This window comes from Molossus molossus, unplaced genomic scaffold, assembly GCF_014108415.1.
Source record: "Molossus molossus isolate mMolMol1 unplaced genomic scaffold, mMolMol1.p scaffold_m16_p_20, whole genome shotgun sequence".
Taxonomy (NCBI): Eukaryota; Metazoa; Chordata; class Mammalia; order Chiroptera; family Molossidae; genus Molossus; species Molossus molossus.
The window spans coordinates 36,078,656-36,085,387 of record NW_023425356.1 but is presented as its reverse complement, the minus strand read 5'-3'; positions in this window follow the sequence as shown (position 1 = coordinate 36,085,387).

Genomic DNA, 6,732 nt, shown 5'->3' with positions numbered 1-6,732 from the left:
GAACACCCAAAAGCCCTGCCAGCAACACATTAAAAAAAAAAGATAGAAATCTAGCAAGAGTGGTAACATGGTCTTAGCCATCTAAACTGGTTAAGAGCCCTGGCTGGTTTGGCTCAGCGGTTAGAGCATCGGCCTGCGGTCCGGAGAGACCCGGGTTCGGTTCCCGCTAAGGGCACGTACTTCGGTTGCAGTTTGTCCCCGGCCCTGGTTGGTCGTGCAGGTGGCAGCCACTCGATGTGTCCCTTTCACATCGATGTTTCTCTCTCTCTGTCTCTTCCTCTCTCACCCTCCCACTCTATCTGTACAAAAAAATGGAAAAATGTCCTCGGGTGAGGATAAAAAAAATAAATAAATAAATAAACTGGTTAAGAAATAAATACTGAAGTCAATAGTATTTTATGTTTACAAAGATCTGAAGTTTGCTCGCGGAAGTGAGTGTCAAAAGGGTCGCAGCTTGCAAATTTATTGTAAAGCGATGGAAGGAGGGATATCTGAAATGGATGGAGTGTTACAGCAGCTCAGACAGTATCAGCAGTGGCTGGGTGTAACTCCTAACATGCTGGATGAACTGAGGTCATTGGTATGTGCTTGAGGTGCATGCAGGTGTGCGTGGTGTGCGTTCCCACTGGGCTCCGTGAAGCTGGGTATGGTTCTCTGGATTCACCTAGTGTTTCTTGAGGACACAACTGCAAATAAGCAAACACTAAATTGCATTATGCTTAAATTGTTCCCTAATGTATCAATTATGATGGAAATGTGCATTTTCAAAACAAGCATTCTAGCAGAACTGACCGTACCTTGTTATTCTATTTAAATGAAGCTCAAACACAAGCACAATTAATCTGTGACGTTAGATATCAGGATAGTGGTTACCTGAGAGGGGGTTGTGACCAGAAGGGATGACAAAGGAGAAACTTCTAGAGTGTCGGGTAGTGGTTAAACAGGTAAGTTCAGTTTGTGAAAATCTATCATGCTGCACACTTTACATCTGTGCACTTTATACTGTACTTTTAAATAAAATCTACCTCCTTAACGAAGGCTTCCTGAGCTTTGAAGATAAACATTGAGATTTTCCTGCCCAGCTAGAAGGATATTCAGTTTGTCTCCAAAACACATGCACTAATCACCGATACTCATGTTGTAAACATCTATGTCGCTTTTTCATGCAGTGTTCGGTAGCTCATCATTCATACCCCAAAGCACAACCAAGTGGGATCCCTAAATCATCCCCTCCAGACAGAGCATTAGCAACAACCCCAGCATCTGCTTAGCAAGGTGCTGCAGGGAAAACGGCATCAGGAAGGAACTAGAGGACATGGTTTCAAGTCTCAGCTCCACCGTTTACCAAGCGGATTTGGCAAGTCGTTTAACTCCTAGTTTCCTCACCCACGAAATAAGAATGATAACTCTGTTCAATCTGTATTACAGGACTGAACGCCAACGACAGTGCTTTCAAAAATGTAAAAAGGAGCTCTGGCCGGTTTGGCTCAGAGGTAAGAGCATCGGTCTGTGGACTGAAAGATCTTGGGTTCGATACCTGGTCAAGGGCACATACCTGGGTTGCAGGTTCAATCCCTGGCCCTGGCCAGGGTCGTGTAGGAGGCAACCAATTGATGTGTCTCTCTCCCTTCCTCCCTTCCACTCTCTAAAAATCAATGGAAAAATATCCTCAGGTGAGGATTCACACAAAAATAAAAAATGTAAAAAAGGAGATACATGTATAAGATGCTATTACAGTACTTTCCTCTCTCCTGTTCAACTGAAATTTAGTGTAAGCCCTATCTTCCCTTGTTGGTACAGTATTCATCAATGACGTCTTGCGCACCAAGATCCCAAATAACAGGGATGGCTGGAATTAGCCTCCAGTTTTGTTGTTGTTTTAGTACAGTAACTAGGGGTTCCACAAAGGCCTTTAGAGGGTGATGGAGGCCAGGGATTTGGTGCTCTGATGGATTTATGTCTCATGAGGGAAACGTGTCCACACAGCATCTTGGGGTGTGTGCAGAGGGATTTTTCAATGCCCTACCCTTCTTACTGGAGTCAGTACTCAGCGACCTGTGTTCAGGGAGGACTCTTCATTACAGCTTATATCACCTCCACTCCACTCTCCCCTCTCTGGTCCCCCTCTTCCCAAGGCTTCTCCACCTCGACTCCTAAATTCAATGTTATACTCTGGATCATCTGAATTCTTGTCTCCCTCGAGAATGTCAAAGCGTGTTCTAGAATCTACCCACGAAACCCAGCAGGAGAGGCTCACACACAGAGTGATGCTCACTCCTTCGCAGCCAGGGAGCAAGTCTTCTAGGAGTGAAGTGACAGGCCCCAGAAGTTTCTCATATTATTAACTGACCCTGGAATTACAGATGCATTGTTGTCACGTGTCTCAAAGGTGATACAAGGAGCATTTCAATCAGAACTACTAGGCATGTTCATTAAAACACAGACTCCTGGGTGCTACCCTGGAGCTACTTTGTCAAAATCTCTTAGAGGTGGGGGCTTAGGATTCTGTATTTTAAAGAAGCTTTTCAGGTGATTCTAATGGGCAATAAAGTAAGGAAATAACTGGCTATGAGATCGGACAAGAAAATAGCTGACATCGTACTGGTTGATGATGTCACACTTTCATTAGGAACGCTGTGCCAGGCAGGTCAACCTTGAAACCACTCCCTGTTGTGTTAATACTGAGAAATGCAGCTCCCGGGCATCACACCTGCACTGAGCCACATACAGGAGGCAGGAGAGAATGTCAGACATCGTTAACATAGAGCTGTCGCAGCAAATAAACAAAACCAGAACACCTCCTACACCTCATTCTGAGGACTCATCAGAGGTGAGACGTGATCCAGGCCTTCAGCATGCCCCAGTCTCCCCAAATCTACCCCATCCATTTGTTCACGGGATGGACGGATAAAGACTATTTCCTATGGAGAGCGTGAAAAAGTCACTTTAAGCTAGGTAGCTGCAAAGCATAAGGACACAGAAATGCCTAAGTAGCATGATGGAAGGCGGGACCAGCATGGATCCTGGACTTTAGCAGGTGACCAGTAAATAGGTTTTGGATTTATAAAGTAAGGAAGGAAGGAGAAAATGGGATGGGATGAGATGGGAGGATGAGAGAAAGAGGAAACTGACAAAAGAAAAAGCAGATAAATGGAAAAATGGATGAATGGATAGATGGATGGAAGGATTGAGGAACAAACAATAGCCATGCAAGACCCTAAACTAATTTTTAACAGATTTATTGAGATAGAATTAAAACACCATACAATTAACTCCTGTAAAGTGTATAATTCAATGCTGTTTAATATACTTACAGAGTTGTGCTACCATCACTACAATCAATTTTAAAACATTTTATCATCCCTCCCCAAAAGAAACCCCAGGCTCAACAGCCACTGCCCTCTAAGCTCCCATCCCTCCCAGTGCTAAGCAACCACTAATAAACTTTTTCTCTCCATAGATTTGCCTATTCTGGACATTTCACAGAAATGGGATCATACCATATGTGGTCCTTTGACTTCTTTCACTTACAATAATGGCTTCTTTCACTTACAATAATGTTGCCAAGGTTCACCTGTGTTATAGCATGTATCAGTACTTCCTTCCTTTTTATTACTGAATAATATTCCATTGTATAGATATACCACATCTTATTTATCTTTCCGTCATTTAACGTGCAGTCTTTGTCATAAATCAGTTGTCTCTTAGGCCAAAATTTGTCTCTTAGGCCAAAATTGTACTGTCTTTTTAAAATAACTTGTTTATTTTTCAATGACGGTTGACATACAATATCATATTAGTTTCAGGTGTACAACCCAGTAATTAGACATGTATATTACTTACAAAGTGATTACCCCTATAAATCCGGTACCAATCTGACACCATACGTGGTTATTACAAATGCTACGTGTGACTCAAAGAAAAATCAAGATTTCTTCAGAATCTAAGGAAGACTTCTGTTTCCGGCAATGGCCGGTTAGTTATTTTGGCCAATTCTCCCACTGGAAGAAGGAAAAACTCAGGTTGCTAGATAAATATTTTAAATGTTTTCAGAAAGCTGGCAGTGGTCTGGGATGACAGTAAGGAATTGCTGGGCCAAAATCTAAGAAAATGAGAACCAAGGGAGACAAGGAAAGTTCTTAACAATGCCTTGTTATAAGAAAGTTTGTCTGTCCAGACTGTGCTGCAATATTTGGGGTAAGATGACAGAAATAACATCCCATAGCCTGCTAAAAAGCAGTGAGTCTAACAGGTGACCTGTCTATCATCCTTATGTTGCCTCCTGACTGCCCCCTCACCCCCGGTCCCACAAACCAGCCTCCATGTTTATATGACAATTGTGTCACTCTCACAGAAATCTTTCGGGGACCCACCCCTCCCCCAGCCTATTAAGGAAAATGTCCATACTCCGTCGCATGGCATGTGTGGCCTGCATCATCTTGTCTTCAAGCCAGCTCTGCAGCGTCCTCTGGTACGCATCACACTTACATCCTCCCCTGCTGTGATCCTGAGATGCCTGCAGTTTCCTGAACGTGCCGTTTTGTGTCTCCACGCCTGTGTGCATGCTATGCCCACCCCAAGTCTGGTGCTTCCTCCCCCTTTACACCATCTCGGATGTCACCTCCTGCACGGTGACTTCTCACCTGGAAGGTAAAGGTAACCATTCGCTTTTCTCTCTTTTTTTAAATAAACTTCTAATTTTGGAATGATTTCAGATTTACAGAAACATTGCCAAGCCCTGGCCGGTTTGGCTCAGTGGTTAGAGTGTCGGCCTGCGGTCCAGAGAGACCCGGGTTTGGTTCCTGCTAAGGGCGCGTACCTCGGTTGCAGTTTGTCCCCAGCCCTGGTTGAGTCATGCGGGTGGCGACCACTCGATGTGTCCCTTTGATGTCCATGTTTCTCTCTCTCTCTCTCTCTCTCTCTCTCTCTCTCTCTCTCTCTCTCCCCCTTCCACTCTATCTGAACAAAATATCAAAAAGTGTCCTCGGGTGAGGATTAAAAAAAAAAGAAACATTGCCAAGACAATACAGAGAGTTCCCACAGACCCCTCACCCAGTTTCTCCTAACGGAGTATTTGTCAAAACTAAGAGTGGTCCGTTGCTATTAACTAGACTCCCTACTTTATTTTGATTTCACCAGTTTTTCTACTAACGCCCTTCTTCTGTTCCGGATTCCAACCTAGCATACCACATTGTGTATTGTAGCTCTTAATTTTTTTTTTTTTTTTTTTTTTTTTATCATTCACTTCTTTGTCCTCAAAGCACTTTGTCTTCAAAGAACTGCAGCGCATTTAGCACGTCTGCTTGTGGCTGCGTCGCAAGCTCCCAGGCTAGTGACCAGTAGGAACACGGAGGCCCTTCTCCCTCAAGCGCTTTAGTCTGTAAAAAAGATCTTAGCCTCACCCAGACTCACCTGACCACTGGGCCTCTTTTTCCCGAATCCGATAGGGCGGGATGCTTCCCAGATTCCTTATTTCCTTACTATGTGCTTTTGCTTAACTCCTGCTGAGGATAGCAATTTTTTACAGCAATGCGAAAGGTATGATCCAACCCTCCGGCAACTCTGCCGGGGCAGCCACGAAATGTAATAAGAAAAGTAATCAAGAGGCAAGCTTCAAACAGGAGGGAAGTGAGTAATAGGTTACTGTGGATGCAAATAGAATGTTAAAACAAGACTGGAGACAATTTTATGTTCAAACTTATCTGGCTTCTTCTAGTTTAGTAAAAAAAAAAACAAAAACAAAAAAACCAACAACAATGACTTGCTGACAAAGGCCTGGCTCCTCAGACAGGCCTGTGTGAACATCCTCTGGCTCTTTGTCATTTGAAAGTCAGCAAATGACAGCACCCATTGTGTTTTCTGACATCGATTAGATTTTGCCTGATTGACAAGCCTTAGAATGCAAAGGATCCACTCTCGCATACGAGGACAAATGTGCTCGCCCAGGTAGATTGGAGCCATCTTTCTAATGCTCCGCACTGTGTTACATCCCCTGGCTGAGCCCTGTTATGTTTTCTTCTTCCCCCAAAAGCCAGAGGGTACAGCCACAGGTCACTCCCGGTGGTACGTACCCTTGGCCCCTGGAAGACTTCTAACAGCAAAGGAGTGCATTCATCGTTTAAAACAAAACATTCAACTTCCCCTTTGATTTTACTAAGAGCAGGTGAGTCTTCTGTTTTATTTCCCCCAAGGTTACATGAAAATGCCATCAGAAAAATAAAGAAAAGTCCTGATGCGTGCTGCCTGGAGACCTACACGGGGCTAAAATTAGCAGCGGTCGTCTTCTCTGGGCAGCAGCTGGTGTGCAACAATCCCCAGCGGAGAGCCAGGGAGCAGAGGCACCTGGGCCGGCTGCATATGGGCACCAGGGGGCGGGCTTCGAGCCTCGGGCTGGCTGGATGCTGGGCAGCTCCTGCCGTCTCAGGAAGCCTCCATCTGCCAGCCTGTCCGGGTGACATACAGTCCAGACCAGCTTCTGAATCGTCAGCGTCATGGGTTGCAGGAGGACACACGAGGAGGAGATGAATATTAAGGCAGGCAGTAGCTGAACGCTTAGCTTTGTTTTAAAACCTGCTAATTAGTGCGTCCCTGGACGGTCACTGTGGGTCCTTGCTCCTGCTCAGCCATCTATATTGACTACATCACCACACTTTGAACCGGACTGGATCACCCAAGAAAGACAAGGCTCGCCAGCAACTAGAAGGTTCGTCATCGTCACAGGGCCCTCGCCGG